Below are 17,203 nucleotides of genomic sequence, written 5' to 3'. Positions count from 1 at the left end.
AAGCTCTTCAAGTTTTTAGTTGTTTGGGTTTTAGTTTCAGTTCTTGGCCAGCATCCTGGGGGCCGCTGTCCCTGGTTTTGGCACTGCTGAAAGGCCACAGCGTGACAGTCCAGCCAGTGAGGGGACTTACCTCTTACCTGCCTCGCTGGACCTCGGAGAAGCGTCGCCTGCTCCAAGCCCCCACCACTGTGCCGTAACCAAGAGCATTTCATTCGTTCGTTCTTACGTGCCAGTGTTCCAGGGAAAGGCCAGCACTTGTTTCCTCCTGGAGTTGGGATGGGCAGAAATCGCATGCGCTTAGGGACCCTTTCTCAAGTTTCTTGGGGTTCAGTTCAGCTGTGGGGTCTGTGGAGCCGGGCTGCAGCTGTGGCCTGGCCGCAGTGGGGACAGGACCCTCTGGCTGAAGGAGGCTGCAGAGGTGGCCCTTTGGGTCCTGGGTGCCTGGCAGAGGCCGAGCCTCTGTCTGTGGGAACCTTAATGTTGCATTCAGGGGCTCCAGTGAGTAAGCTCAGGGATGCCGGTGTGCGAAAGCTGTCTGAGGTTAGGTCCTTAGTTTAGGTCCTTCTCTAGGTCAGGGCAAGACTTTTCGACCAGATTCTGTGCCTTCTCTGAGGCAACAAGCCTGAATTCTTCTAGCCTGTGGGGAATAGCTCTTGGCAATGAGTGGAAATGGGGAAGGGACATGGTAAGACTTACCCTTAGTGAGTCAGGGAATCAGACTGACCCTGTGGCAGGGCTCCGCGGAACAGGAGGAGGTTCTGGAACGTGAGGTTAGCTAGGACCTAACTCCCGAATCCTGGTGGGGACCCTAGGATCTGGCTTGCAGCTCTAGAGGTCTTGAGAAACATCAGGGTGGGACCAGGTGTGGGTTTGCTAGGACAAATGACCTTAATTCTTAATTCTGAACATTTCAATCCCAGCCAGGGACTCCCATAGCAACCTACAGGGGGCGCCCTTCACTTGGGTTCTGCATATTTCTGGTCTATCACCCCTGAGAGAATGTGGAGTGATGACATTTCAGATCGATTTCAACAGCATTTGATGAGTCCAGAAATTTTCCAAAAAATGTGAGCTTTTCTGCTCATCCTGCCTGCCTTTATTTTGCATATATTATTTTGTTTTCTGTGCCTGGTTGTGGTCAGGGACGGGTTGGCTAAGAGCAAAGAGATTTTAAAGGTTATGGACATAGACAGAGGAGTCACGAATAAAATCCAGTTAATGGAGACCTCAGCCGGGGCCAGGGCCTCTTCCAAACGTGTGGATGTGCTTCTTTAAGATGTGCATGAAGTCACTCAGAAGAGCAAGGTGTTCAACTCCGTGAACCACTGGCTGTCCTCAAGAACGGGGGTGGGGAAAGGCTGGCCAGGGAAGGCTGCGCTCATGGCGGGGTGCGGGCTGCCTGCTTCCAGCCTGGCTGGCTCTCCTTCTTCCCCGTCTCAGGGAATTGTCTTCTCTGCTCAGGAATCTCGATGACTTTCTTGCCCCGCCAACCCTGGTCCAGTCCATCATCGAGTCCCTCCGATTTGGCCGCTGAACGAGCTCCTGAGCTTATCAAGTTCTCCTCCCGCCTTCCCCTGCCACCCCCCCCCCCCCACCTGCCCACCTAAGCCACTGACCTCGCCTCTGCCCTGGACCACATCGCAGCAGCCGACGGACCCGCAGGCATCCACTCTACTCCACTCCCACACCTTCTCCCCGATACAGTCACAGAGGCCTCCCCAAAACACACGTTCGACCACACCACCCCACGTGTGGCTCCCCTGGCTCATAAGAGAAGCTCAAACCTCAGTGCCGCAACCTCCTTGGTCCGCCTGCCCTGCCCTTGCCCAGCAAGTGGCCTTGTGACCAGCACACACGCTCCTCGGGTCTCTCTCCACGGCCATCCACCGAGCAGAGGTAAACAGTAGGGCCTACTTCCTTGGGTCATATGAATTTTAAATGAGATTTTATAGCACACCTGGTATTTAACGGCACATATGATACATGCTCAATAAATATTGCTATTATATTAATCCCTGATTTGCCATGTTCCCTCTTGCTGAGGCCACTGCGCATATTGGCCCCTTGACTGGAACGTCCTCTCCTTCGCTTTTCTCCTGCTCATACCTTTCTATCTCAGTTTCAACGTCACTTTCATGGGAAGCCTTCCAGGTTCTCCCACACAGTCCAGACCCTCATCCTGTCTCTACCTGGTCACCAGCTGTCTCTCCCCCATCACAGCGATCACGGCTGCATCCTTCCCGTAGATGCCGCCTCCTGCACGGTCTCCGTGCGCTCCACCAGTGGCGGCGGCTGCTTTCTGCTCACCACCGAATGCCCCAGCACCTGGCCTAGGGACGGTTTCTCAGCAGGCGCCTGTGAAACGGGTGAGAGACAAGCTGGCAGCCTCAAGGACAAAGAAAATGCGTGGCATAGGTGTAGGTGAACGTTTAGAGTGAAGGGATTATAGTTAGGACTTGTCTCTCTCTTATCCTTTTTAAAAAATAATTGTTGGTTTCTTCTCCGAATGACACAGTGATATGTATTCATTGTTGTTAACCTTTGTGTCTCTGGAGTGGGGCCATGGGGGCGAAAGCCATGAGCAAGGGCCGAGGAGGCCTCAGAGCCCGGTCCTCAGGTTAGGAGACTATACGCAACTACGCCAAAGCCTGGCTGGCTCCGTAGGGCTACGTTGTCCTGGGTGGGCCTCCGCGACAACGTGGGAGTGGCCTGGGAGAGGGGAGCCCACTGCTTGTTCCCGTGTGCCCTTGGACTAGTCATTTCAACCCCTGTGTGTCTCATTTTCTTCATCCATCAAGTGGAGATAAACAGTAGGGCCTACTTCCTTGGGTCATATGGATTTTAAATGAGATTTTCAGCACATGTGGTATCTAATGGCACATATACTACATATGTGTTCAACAAATATCATTATTATATTAATCCTTATCTAAGATGCATCGAGGCCGACTCTCTGGCCCCTCTCCTGCCATGAAATAAAAACAACAGAGTCACAATCATAAAGAGGCAGAATCTCCTTAGTGGTGTAACTGGTTGCTTTTCCTAGTGATTGCCTGAATTTTCATGATGAGGCAGGAAAAATGACCCCTTTACCAGCTTTTTGAGGCTACTTCTGCCACAAAGCAAGAGGATTATCAAAATTGAGAAGCTTATCTTCATCTTTCCATTCATTTGGACACAATAAGCCCTCGGAGATTTTCAATTTGAGAATACTTCTTAGGAATGAGGGTTTTGTTTCTTTGTTTTTTGCCTGAAAAATGGCTCATGTAGAAGAAAAAGCAAAGCACAGATTTTGCAGATGATAGCATGGGATCCACGTGGCCCTTGCTACTCGCTTCCTGGGTTCAGTTCTTGTAAAGTGGGAAATCGGCTTTGCGTTGTCAACTCAATGCTCAACAGAGCAGTGTTGGAAGGTGTCTCTTGGAGGCCCTCCAGCCATCACCGGCTTATGAACACTCCCATGACTTCACTCTCTCAAAGAAAGGGATTTCCCAAAAGTTCCAATTTCAGGGCATCAGCAAGTTAGATGAGATCTCTGGTTTAAATCAAACGGTTCCTAGCCTCTATACTAAGAGGAAGATGAGGAGCTTCTTCATAACCAGGAGCTCCCAATACTTTTTCTTCTAACACACGAAGATATTGCCTTTTATGTTAGTCATGCGAATGCTTCCTGAGAAGGCAGAATAGGCTTTCCCTCACCCGCCAGTAATTCCACCCATTTTCTGCAGTGCTTCTCGCCACTTGATTGCTCCCCATTGCTGTTATACAAATGTGCAGTGATTCTGTCATTTAACTGTCCTTTTGGGCAGGAACATTTGAAAGAAGGGGTTGTTCAAATGTTCCGCTTTTGAAAGCGGTCTATTGGCTGCCATCAAACAGACCCATTGAAAAGAAAGGGAATCTGGAATGCTTTATAGTGAGGATAGTTTGGGATTTGACCCAGGACAAAGCAATATTCAATTACTTGTTTGTCTCCCAAAAGGATGGGGCAGGGACTTCTTCCTGGTCACACGAGCCTCTGGACCAGTGCAGGATGAGGAAAAGCTGTTCCATCATCCTTGGCTGTTCCCGGCAGCCCCTCGCGTCGATACATCGGTCAGCATTGCCAGGGGTAGGAAATGAAGCCCCTCTGTCAGTTCCCGAATCTTGAATAAGGTGAGTCAGGAAAAAACAGTCCTAAGAAAGATTGTCTTCTGTCCTCTGGGACACGTGGCTCTCAGTTCACGCCTCAAATGTGACACTACTTTTCTTACTGCAACTGTCGAGCTCTGACGCTGCAGGGGACTCGGACATTGAGCTCCCCCAAGACAGTAACTGTGCGGTGCCTGTCATTGTGTTCCCCAGCCCAGAGAAAGGCACTTAACACTTACCCCAAATCAATAACAAAATGAATGAATGAATGAGTGAGTGAATGACTGCATTTTAAAGCCAACAGTGTCTCTGCCTCACAAGATCATTGTCTTGTGAGGAAAGAAGGCAAATGAGAAGGAGATCAGTGAGAAGACCAGTGTGCAGGATTGCTTCCTGTGCCTTTTGACCTTCAGCTATGAAGCATGACCTCTACTGCTTGTTGAAAACAGACTGCTTTTAAAGGATATCCTTCCGCTGCCCTCCCCGAAGGAAGGGGAGATTGGATGGTGCTCGGAGCCCACCATTTTTAGGATCATCTGAGCATGCTTGGAAATAAGGAGACAATGAGGGAAGATGACAGTGGGAGGGAATTTCAGAGCAGTCCCGGAGGCTTTATTTTGGCTGATGGGGTAGGAGAAAGTCTTAGTGGAACCAGTCGACTTACTGAGAGTCATGAGAATGTGAAAGAAGACAGAATAACTAAGCAAACATCCTTCCCTCAAGCCCTCCCTCCACCCCATACAGATGTGTGCATGCATACACACACACGCATGTGCATACACACACACGCATGCATTCGTGCACACACAGAAAAGCACACACATGTCCTTTGGGAAGCAGATCGTGTGGTGGACATAGATGTTGAATGGAAAGCTGCTTTTTCAGAAGAGGTAAACAACCAATACGGTAAAAACTCAAGATAGCTTAGCTCAGGGTAACAGGATTTGGATATGACACAGTTGGCATCAGATACTCTCATGATGGAGGGAGGAGGGCAAAGCTGGATGGAGAAACTGCAGGTAATCCTGATTCAGGGAGTAGGGAGGTAGAGGGTGGGTCCCAACTTTCTCCAAGAGGCTAATGAAATGGTGCCAGTTTGAGAGTCCTGTAATCTGCATCTGTCTTGGAAGTCCCAGCAAAATTCTTAGGACCCAGAATCATCTTCGATAGTTAAGCCAGAGAAATTACCAGGTGGTGCCAAACAAGACTCTGTGCTGGGACAGATTACAGTGAGATCACTCTTGCTCGGTCATTCATTCATTGACTTTGCAGCACCACGACTGTGCATTTTAGGAGCGTGGATTTCTTAGCCTCCACTTAGGGCATCATGGCACGGTCTTACTAGAGTGCAGAGGTCCCCAACCTTTTAGGCACCAGGGACTGGGGCTCCTATGAGAAGCTAATGCCTGTGATCTGAGGTGGAGCTGAGGCGGTGATGCTAGTGCTGGGGAGCGGCTGCACACACAGATGAAGCTTTGCTCTCTTGCCTGCTGCTCACCTCATGTTGTATGGCTCAGTTCCTAACAGGCCGCAGACTGGTATCGGTCTGCGGCCCAGGGATTGGAGACTCCAGCTGTAGTGGATATCTATGAAATAATGATGATCCTTTGGATACCTAAAATGCCTTGTAGTTTATCAAGTGCTTGCCTCACTGCCAGAGCCCTCACTTGTGAGGACAAAGTTGGGGGTGACAGCCGTTGAGAAGAAAGAGAAATTCAGTAGTTCTCAGCTACAACTGCAGACATTTGGTAGACCTTCTGTCTGAAGTTGCTCTGCCACCTGGTGGTGATATTGGGGAATTGCAGCAGCACCCTGGTCAATCTCTCATAAACCTTGGCTGGGTTCGTCTACCTCCAAAGCCCTCCCCAGGAACCTAATTAAGTCCTATTCATTTTGCAAAGCTCTATGAAGCTCTGTTTTGTAAAGGCATCCAATACCATCTACGATGTTCTTTTCCCATATAGTAACAACACAGGTCTGAGCTCTCAGCGAGTCCTCCCTATTAACCACTATAAAGCAGCCTGTCTTCCTCCCCACGTGCGGTCTTCCCACCGTCGCCCCTTCCTTTCCTGTCTTTCACTGTGCTGTCTCCGCCTGCAACATTCAGTCGCATGTTTGTTTATTGTGCCTGTTCTCCCGCTAGAATGCAGGCTTTCTGAGGGTGTCCTGCCTTGTTCACGGTTTTATCTCTGAGGCCCGAACAGCACTGGCACACAAAAGCTCCCAGAATGTTTGAAGAATGAATGAATGAACTGCATCAAATACACACCAGTCCCTGGTGATTTTGCTTTCCCTAAACACTTGCTTTCTGTTTTTGTGAACTGTATTTCACGTGTGCCATCTTGTACATAGTTCCGTGTAAACCTTTTATTCCCTCCTGGATTGCACATTCTAGAGAAGTTTACGTTTGCACTTTCTAACTGAAGCAGGAGCTCAATAAATAAATATTTTTATTGTGAATACTATATTACTATGATTAATAGCAATCCTTTACATTTATGATCTGTTTTATAGTTTCTGTCACTTTCTGCACTTGATCTTCTTGACAATTCTATGAAAGATTAAAAGTAGGAATTATGAATTCTATTTTTTATATAAGAAAACTAAGGCTTAGTGAGTTAAATGACTTTCCCAAGATCACACAACTCCTGAGTGGACATCCTGGGACTTCTGGCTCCAGATCGAGCATTTTGTTCCCTGCTTTCCTTGATTAGCATACAAATGGTGACACTGTCACTCGGATTAGGTTGTTGGGAGAAGGTGACATTACAGAGCTGGCAGAGAGATCTGTGCAAAGAGCCCATGGTCTGTAACAGAGTTAACCCTCCAGAATTCCTTGCCTGCTGTATTAATCCGCTCGGGCTGCCAAAACAAAGCACCACAGACTAGGGCACTTAAACGACAGACATTTACTTTCTCACAGTTCTGGAGACTGGAAGTCTGAGATCAAGGTGTTGGCACGGTTGGTTTCATGCGCGGCCTCTCTCCTTGGCTTTGTAGATGGCCAGCTTCTCCCTGCGTCTCCCCGTGGGCTTCCCTCTGTGTGTGCGCACGTCCTAACGTCTTCGTTTTATAAGGACATCGGTCATGTTGGGTTGAGGCGCACCTACACGACCTCGTTTTACCTTAATCACCTCTTCGGAAGTCCCATCTCCAAGCACGGTCACCTTCTGAGGTCCTGGGGGTTAGAACTTCAATAGATGAAAGTCCCATCTCCAAGAATGGTCACATTCTGAGGTCCTGGGGGTTAGAACTTCAATAGATGAAAGTCCCATCTCCAAGCACAGTCACATTCTGAGGTCCTGGGGGTTAGGACTTCAATAGATGAATTTTGTGGGACACAATTCAACCCACGGCACGCTGTCCCTTGCCTTTGTCCCCCACCAGCTGAATGTCGTCTTCTTTCTCCATGAGCCTGTGCACTCCCTGGAATGCCGCTGGATGCCTTTCTGCCTGGTCAGAATTGCCGGCTGGTTGGCTGATGACTGGCACGTGGAAAGGCTAGGTCCCGGGCCATCAGAGACTGACAAGGTAGAAAATTCCAAAAGCCATACAGACCCCTGAAGGCAAAGCAGCGATGTATACTATGGCCACTTTACCTGCCAACAAATCAAAATTTTAAGTGGCAGAGGACTTCCCTTCTGAGAAGAAGCTGGCTTTAGGGCCAGCATCTAGGGGAACTCTCTGTAGACATGCGCAAGAGAAGGCGAGCACTTAGAGTTTAATTCTAGGCACCTAAGAAGGTCTCTAAATTTGTTGCAATTAACTAATGCCTGAAATCTATTCATCTCATTCCGGGGCAAATCTCTTCATGAACCTTGACCTCAGTTTCTTAACTTGTAAATGAGGGAATTGAACTAGATCCAACAGTAAGATTTAAAAGAAAGGGTTGGGCTTCAGCTCCAATCTAACTGTGTGACCTTGGTCAAGTCACTTAAGCTCTCGGCAGCTTAGTCCCATTTCATAAATAGAGCAGAATCAAGTTATCTCTAACTCAGTGCCAACTCGAAAATTCTTTTTAGAAACGTTCGTTAAGCAATTATAAACTCACGGAAAAGTAAAAAGTCATCATAGAATTAAACCTTTTCCTTGCTGATCATTTGAGAGTCAATTGCTGACCTGATTCTCCATCAGTGTGTTTCTACAAACGAGGACCTTCTCCTCTCCAACCAAACGCAGCCTTGCCCAGCCACCTCTCCCTGCGGGTGTCCTGTTTCTCTCACGCAGCCCTGAGCCACCATGGCTCTCCTGTCCCCAGACTGAGGACACAATAAGTGTCTCACTCCACATGATGGCTTTGGGATGGAATTGTTTAGAATGAAAGGGAAAGGAAGGGAAGGGAAAGGAAAGGAAGGGAAGGGAAGGGAAGGGAAGGGAAGGGAAGGGAAGGGAAGGGAAGGGAAGGGAAGGGAAGAAGGATGGTAGCTTGAGACTTGAGTCCTGAGTGCGTCCCCTGAATGTGGATGGTACCTGCTGAGCTGGAGTCTCTTAAGAGGAAGAGAAGGGCCAGGAAGACTCAAGATTCAGGGAAAGGCTGCTGCAGTGTTACGAGGAGAGTGAGGAAGCGGAGAGCACTGAGACAGGTGTGCACATTCCAGGGTCTGGAACGATCAGCTGTGAGGTCCACTTTAGGGGTCCATGAAGAGGACTCCACACGAGCAGGATGGGGATGGGTCTCCCTTTGGGAGGCTATTTCACGTGGGCGTGTGTTCTGAGGCGAGTGACAGGATGGTGCAAACTGTAACTGTAAACAGGAGCTGTGACAGGGAGCCGCCATGTGTGCTTGGAGAAGGCAAGGCTCCGCGAAGCCAGGAGTGCGGCGCCCCAGCGTGCACACGGCTGTCTGCGTGGCCCTGGGAGCAGCACCCAGCGCGTGCGGGAGAGCTACAGTCAGCTCGGCAGGGGCTTTGTTCTCCCGGGCAAAGCTGTGCAAAGCTGAGAAGGGCTGCCTGTAGGTGGTGAGTGCCCTGTCATCTGTGGCATTCAAGTTGAACAACTAGCGGGGTTTATATAGAAAACTTCAAGAGGACTCAAAGTCCGGGCCGGGAAGGGGATGGAGAGGAGAGAGGACATTCACGAAGGGCTAATCCCAACCTGAGGGCTTGTCATTCAGCTTTGCCCTGTGGCAGGTGTTTGGATCTATTGGATATTAACTGTGCGCCAGGCTTTGCTCTTCAGTTCACCTGTGTCCTCGCACCCAGACGTTGGCCCTATGCCATCCACGTGGCAGTTCTCCCCATTTTACAGGCATGGCCCCTGGGGCTTAGATGCTTATGCTTTCTGGGCTAAGCCCTGGGCCTCAGCCAGTCTGACTCTGGACCCGACCCCATAGCTCAAGGCCAGCTCAGGATGGGGGAGTCCAGGCCTCCCCTGCTCCTTTTGGTGTGGGTGACATTGAGACCTGGCTCTGCTCTCTGAAACCCACAGGGAGGCTGCCTCTCCTCTCCCCGTCTGGGCCCACAGCTGCTCACACAGCTTCTGAGCCCTGGGTAATTTGGGGACAGTGCTTTGGAAGGATGCTCCCAGGGAGGGGCGGCTCATTCACACACGCCAGCAGAGAGGTGAGCAGGGACCAAAGATAGAAAATGCCTCCTGCTGGGCTTGTTCTGATGTAAAAATGCAGACCTCAGAATGAAACAGGCACTTTGCATCACAGAGGAATAGTGTCCAATTAAGTTATTCTGGGGCCCGGGGCACTTAGAAATTCTGTGAGATTTTACTGCTCAAGACAATGAATAATACATGTCTCCATAGTCTCAGTTCCAATGATGACTCAGGAGTCACAAGGAAGGCTTCATTCCAGTCCAATCCATATTCTAATGTGACCTTCCTACACTTCAGAAAGCCTAGGCGTGGTGGCCAGGTGCCTCCTATCTTTTGGTGATCAAAGTTGGGATCAAAGTGTGAAACAGGGACCGCCCACCGCCGGTCTGCAAACTGCTCCTTCTCGGTCCAGGAAGAGAATAGCACAGAAGCGGAGAGTAAACGCTTAGAAGACTTTAGAGCAATTTAACAGAGGGATTTATGTGGGCTGAGCCTAATAATGAAAGTTTGGGCTTGCATTTTATATGTTGGTTTTTTAGTTCATTTTTCTAGTAATTCAGGCTCATTAGGTTTCATGAAAGTATTAGTTCTCAATGTTAGAAATTTAAAACAACAAGAAGCTCTGTTTTTTTCCCCACGGATGGTCTAAAGGGTGCATATCCAGGTCCTCTCTGCTCACTGCCACTGAGTCTGCAGGGCACACGGTCGGCTTTGTGACCCCTGATGCCCAGTTACAGCAGAGCCGCAGGCGGGGGGTCGAGGGCTTGGTGAGGAGGGGCGGGGTGTGCTCTCCATCTGCCCCAGGGCTCTGTGCCAGGCACTGCGCTGGGCTCCGGCCACCTGATCCCTTCGCTCAAGCCCACAACTGAACTTCCTGGAGCCACAGTGCCCACCTCCCCCACCCGGCTGGCAGACCAGAGACCGAATCAGGACACCCGAGTTCAAACCCTGGCTTTACCACCTAGTATCTGGGTGACCTTGGGCAAGTCGCTTCTCTCTTTGGGGTTTGGGTTTCTCATTTGTAAAATGAAATTTTCGTGTTAAGAGCCTTTCCAGATCTTTCATTTTACGACTCCAGCACCGGCTCTGCGAACCACTGAGATGCCCATTTTAAAACAAAGTCAAGGCCAGATCTCTAAACAAGTTCTCGTAACACGCTGAGGGCAATTCCTTAATCTAGACACAGAAGAGTTGCCGGCAGCCAACACTCGTATTTTCTTCTATCTCTACTAAGGTTTTATTCAGTACAACAAGCTGCTGTTGTATCTGAAGTGTGGACTTTGGTAAGTTTGGGGATAGACGTTCACCTGTGAGACCATCATCATATCAACCAAAATATTAAACGTTTCCAACACGTACTTTTTCGGCTCGTGACTGAACAGAATTTCAAGGCGCTTTACAGCTCTCGACAAGGTCACTCATGAGCTCGAGACCTAGCCATGGGCCCAGGTGAAGAGGCCTAAGGTTTCAGGCCTGGCCAACAGATAATGAATGGGTGGCAGAAATAAGCCCGGAGACAGCGGAGTACTTTTTGTGAGGAGGACAACGTGTATAATTTCGGACCAATGGAGTTTTAGGGGATGGCAGTAAAAATAAATAACGAGGTTCAGCAAAGAAAAGATCGAGGGGTCCCACTGTTCCTATTTTCTCTCCGGGGAAACCGCAGCCGAGGGAACGGGCTTGTCGTCGCCGCAGACCTCGTCGACTTCGTGGAGAGCCACGCAAGCCAGGGAGACGTTGGGAGACGTTCTTCTCTGGATGAGTCCTCTAACCACGAGTCCAAAGAGGACATGAAAAGAACGAGAGATGGAGGACTGAAGAATGAGGGTGCGAACACCCCAGGGAGGAAGAAGAGGAGACATGGAGGGCGCACGGGAGGCCGAATGCTGTGTTTGCTTTCGTGACGTTTGCCAGGGAGACGAGTGCAAAAATAGACTTGAAGGAAATGAGAGAATCTCAAGCAATATGCATTAGAGAGGGCGTGGAGACACTTGGGGAGGAGGAGGAGCGGGGAGGGAAGGGAGTTTGCCAACAGCAGAGGCAGCGAAGAGGAGCAGGACCAGGCTGGCTGGAAATCTGAAGTGGAGGAGAGAGGAATTTGAGCAGCTGCTGTGAAATGCACATTTTGAGAACAAGAGTTGTGACTAGAGAATTTGTGGCAAGTTTCGATGTGTGTATCCAATGTTTTCTCTTTTTCATCTCCCCTTCAAGAAATTTCCAGTAAAGACTTCTGATGCACCTCAAAGTTCTTCGAGTCAGATTTGTATTCATTCTGAATGCAACAGCATGCTGAGGCTGACCTCAAGGCGGCCCCATTTTACACGGGTTACGCAAAACCTAGAGGGTGAGTAGCGCTTAGCTCAGTGCAGGGAACTTATACTTTTCGTTCCTTGTTTAGGAAGTGTTGGTACTTTGTACGTTCCCAACAATTGATGGGTGAATGTTAATGTAAAAAACCTGTAGTCATGTATTATGTGTTGCCTGTGGAATACGTGTAGGGGAACCACGTGCCTCTGAAGAAGGCATAGAGCAGTTGGTCTGCAGGTAAGACACCTGCCGCCCATCTTCAACTGTTTCTTCTCCATGTGACCACACGCCCTTGTTTTACATAAACCATTTTAGCCACTCATTCTCCATACGCTTGCTTATATACTCAGTACCCTGTCCACCCCCACAAACCTAGCAAATCGTTCCCATTGTTTGCCATGCTCTGAGAGGTGCTCGCAGACTGCGAGCAAGTGACTCAATGCACAGAGACTTCCGAGCGCCATAGGGATGGTGGTACTTTAGCAACATTCTACAATGAACAGGACGTTCGTTGGTTTGAAGAACACTGTGTGTGAATTACAGTGAGGTGAGGAGTGGAGGTTCTTGGTAACTTGTCTTACTTCTTTAATTCTCAGATTTGTCTCCCCTGGACTTGGTTAAATCTGCCATGGAACTCCAGGCTTCCCTCCAGTGAGATCGGTCACTCTGTCATTATCTGTCTAGTGCTGGCTTCCCTACCGCAGAGCAAGCTCCAGGAAAGCATCGGCCATGCCTACTGTAATCATAGCGATGTGCCGAACCTAGGGACGCTGCAGATGCTTGATAAAGATGTGTTGACTGAATTGCTTCTTGACTGATGCTGGTCAAGAAGCCATCATCAGTCAAGAAGCCACACAGGTTCCCAGGGGAAGAGCCCCCGAGAGGAAGGAGGCGTCTCCTCCCCTGTCCCATTGCTACTCTGGGATCCAAGACAGGGCCTCCCACCTGAGAATGAGCTGAGGTGTTGCCTTGATGCTCTGTGCAAATGTAAAATCATGAATTCTTATTCCATAGGGGCTCTTTGAGTTTCTCTACAGACCCCTTTTACCAAGGAAGACACAACGTTGGAAAAAGTTTGACCAAATCCCTCAGAGAGTGAGGGCAGACCGAGGCCCCTAATCCGGGTACCAGACACGTGGCTAGTGTCCTAGCCCTGGAGAACATCCAGAAGCAGCATGGTCCAGTGGTTAAGTCCCTCGCCTCTAGAACCGGATGACCCGGGGGTGAATACCAGCCCTACCGCCTCATAGCTGCATGACCTTGGACGAGTCACTTTACCTCTTTGGGCCTTAGTTTCCTCAATCTGTAAATAAGCCATGATAATAATACCTATTTCATAGGGGCACTCTGGGATTGATGGAGATCTTAATTCATATAAAAGTATCTAAAAGGGTGTTTGGCATATAAACGGCACTATGCAAATGCTAGTCATTATTAACTAAGAGGGGTGCACACTATGCCTTATGCCTGCTCAGAGCACTCGGTTGCGTGGCTTTGAATGTGGGGACTGAATCTGGGGCATTTCTGACTTTGGCGACAGGGGAGGGGTTAAATTGGAACTTAGGCCAATGGGGCTCATGGCGTGCCCTGGGGGTTCATCATGTTTGCTCGCCACTAACCTTGGTTCTTAGCCCCCTCTACTCTGAGTCAATGTCTTCCATCCTCTGAGCCTCAGTTTCCTCATCTGAACAAAGGAAGTGATCATCTCTGCCCTGCTATCTCCAAAGGCGACAAGGATGAGTGAGCTGGTGCTTTTAAACTGGAAGAATTAATGGCTTCACGATTATTTTTCCAAACAAGTGAGTCGTCAGAGGGAAATGCCAACAGAGCTTTGAGCTGGAAATGCTCATCCTGTGAGAAATCGCCGAGAATCTGCTTAGGCCACCAGGTGACCTTGAGTGACGAGCCAGCAGTGTGTTTCCCTGGCTCCATCTGCACCCAGGGCACTGCCAGCGGCGGTGGCAGAGCGCCCAGGCGGGGACACTGACGCCCAACAGCCGGGAAGAGGCGGCGACATCTGTGCGGGGGCGGAAGCGGATGCGGCATTTATAGTTGGAAAACAATATGCATTTGTCAGGGTTTTGCTCTTTCTTTTCTAAATTCAGAACATTTAGGGCGAGAACAAGAGGGAGGAATACTGATTTCCCCTCCAGGAAAGGATGACGGATGGCAGGAGCTGGCAGGAAGCACGGACACTTCCTCCTCCCCACCCATCCCATCTCCATCTCCTCCCTGGCTGCTGCCTGCTGGTTCTCTCTCTCCCAGCTCCTGCTTCGCCTCTCACTCTCTCCCTTTTCTCCTTCCCTGACCCAAATGAAGATGCTGCCTGGGTTCGATTTTCCACCGCACGTCTCAGAAGGAGTTATTCCCTTGCTGCGTGCGATGGAATCTCTGCAGACGGAGAGGTGCAGCGCCCCGTAGGTCGTTTGTGATGCCTGGGAGCGGGGTGGGTTTTCCCAGGGGCCCAATGGCCACATCTGTGCTGTGAGGAGCCATTTTCACAAAAATAGGAAAAACAATCCTAAAATTGTGTGGAACCAGAAAAGACCCTAAATAGTTAAAGTGATCCTGAACAAGAACAAAGGTGAAGGAATCCCAATTCCTGCGTTCGAGCGGTATCACAAAGTTCTAGTAATCAAAACAGTACGGTACTGGCATCAAAACAGACACGGGGACCAACGGGTCAGAATAGAGAGTTCCAGAATAAATCCACATGTCCGGTCAGCTAATTTTTGACAAAAGTGCCAAGATTACACAATGGAAAAGGAATAATCTTGCCAATAAATGGTGTTAGGAACACTGGATATCCACATGCGAAAGAATGAAATTGGATCCTTATCTTACACCACACACAAAAATCAACTCAAAGGGGATTAAAGACTTAAACATTGGGTCTGATGCTGTAAATCTCTTAGAAGAACACATGGGGAAATGTTAAGCTAAACAAGTGAGACGACATCAAACTAAAATGGTACTGCACAGCACAGGAAACAATTATCGAAATGAAAAGGCAAGCTACAGAACGGGAGAAAATATTTGCAGACCATATACTGACAAGGGGTTAATATCCAAAATATATAAGGGTTTCATACAACTCAAAGGCAAAAAACCCAAATACCCCAGTTTAAAACTGGACAGAGGAACTGAATAGACATTTTCCCAAAGAAGACATACGGAATGGCCAACAGGTATATAAAAAGATATGCAAGTAATCATCTCGTCTTCAGGGAAATGCAAATCGAAGCCATAATGAGATATCGCCTCACACTGTTAGGATGGCTGTTATCAGAAAGCCAAGAGACACATGTTGGTGAGGATGCGGAGAGGCGGGAACCCTTGTGCACCGTTGGTGGGGATGTAAATTGGTGCAGCCGTTTTGGAAAATAGTATGAAGAGTCCTTAAAGGACTAAAAATGGAACTGCCACACGATCTGGCAATCCACTTCCGCATATACACCCAAAGGAAATAAAATCACTATCTCAAAGAGCTATCCGCGCTCCTATTACAATAGCCAAAACATGGGGAAAGCCTAATTTCTATTGACAGATGAATGAATAAAGAAATGTGAGATACATATATATAATGGAACATTATCCAGCCTTAAAAGGAAGACAATCTTGCTATTTGCAACAACATGGATGAACCTGGAGGACATTAAGCTAAGTGAAATAAGCCAGATGCAGACAAATATCACATTATCTCACTTACATGTAAAATCGAAGGGGAAAAAAAGGTGAATTCATATTAACAGAGAGTAGAATGGTGGTTACCAGAGGCTGGGAAAGTAGGGGAAAAAGAGTTATTGATCAAAGGGTACAAACTTTCAGATGTAAGATGAATAAGTTCTGGAGACTGAATGCATAGCGTAACGACTGTGGTTAATAACAATATGTTGTATGCTTAAAATTTGCTACGAGAGCAGATCTCAAGTGTCCTCACTACACACACGCAAGGTAACAATGGGAGGTGATGGATGTGTTAGTTTGATTTTAGTAATCATTTCACAATGTCCATGTATATCACAATATCACAATGTACACCTTAAACATACACTATTTTTATCTGGGGATATGGTGGGAATCGCTCTGCCTGCATCCTTTAAGTCCTTGATGGTGGCATGGATCTCTGCAGTCCCCCAGGAATGAGCATGGCATTTGGGTCACTATTTTCCTAAGTACTGGCAGTTCTAGTGGCTTCCGCCTGGCCTTTCCCACCATAATGTCCCTCACTCCCCCACAGCCTGGTAGAACGACGTGAGGATTCCGCCAGCCGCTCAGTATGTCTATTCCAATTATACATTCTGGAACTGGGGGAAAAAAACCACAGGATGAATTTGGGGACCCACTGGTCCCCAAGGCCACTGTGAGATGGACTTGAGATAATATTCCACTGATCACCCGACTCCCATAAGCCCCTCTCTGACTGGTGGGACACAGTGACATTCGGGTCTCCTGGAATCAGTGTTGGTTCAGAGCCAGTGTCCCGTAGTACCCGAAAGTGCCGATTATTTCCTCTTCCCCAGTGCACGGGTATCCTGGCAAAAGGCCTTTGAGGACGGCTGGGAGAAAGATTGACAATATAAATATTTGGTAGTGGACTAGAGGCCTTCCTCAAGGGGACCCGGCCTGTCCTTCATTCAAAGGGTTCTGGGTCTGTTAACTGGCTCAAGTCTGAGAATTGATCGAGGGGCCGTGACACTATTTTTATAATTCAGATTAGACTTTGTTTACTTAACCTAGAACTAACTATTCTGCTTATTTGGAACAAGTAAGATTTTAGTGTGCTTCTAATCCATTTTAGTTCTAGGAACACCATGATCCCCTGGCCTGCCACAGGTCCGGGTGGGCCAGACTATTCTGAAAGCTGTTGACTCCACCGTCTGTTTTGTAAACACGCCCACCTTTTCTTTGGCGGTTGAGGGCTGCCTCTTGCCCCCGCCACTCCGGGATTACCTCCATTGATTTTGTTTTCAATTTAGTGACCGATTCCCACTGTCGAGTCTGGCCTGCAGAGAGGAGCAATCACGCAGCTCTCCAAGGATGCCGGGGTTTCCCTCACAAATTAATGTATCGCTGTCCTGGTGAAAGGCATGTCTTCTGGACCCCCAGCGTGGGTGAGTAGGTCTCAAATGACAAAACCACTGTAGCATCCCCATCTCCCTGAGCCTTTAATTCCTTCCTCCACATTAAACCAAGGCAGCTCCAGCATTTCTAACTCGCT

The sequence above is a fragment of the Rousettus aegyptiacus genome, unplaced genomic scaffold (assembly GCF_014176215.1).
Source record: "Rousettus aegyptiacus isolate mRouAeg1 unplaced genomic scaffold, mRouAeg1.p scaffold_m13_p_16, whole genome shotgun sequence".
In the NCBI taxonomy this organism is placed as follows: Eukaryota; Metazoa; Chordata; class Mammalia; order Chiroptera; family Pteropodidae; genus Rousettus; species Rousettus aegyptiacus.
Note: the sequence above shows the minus strand (reverse complement) of the source record.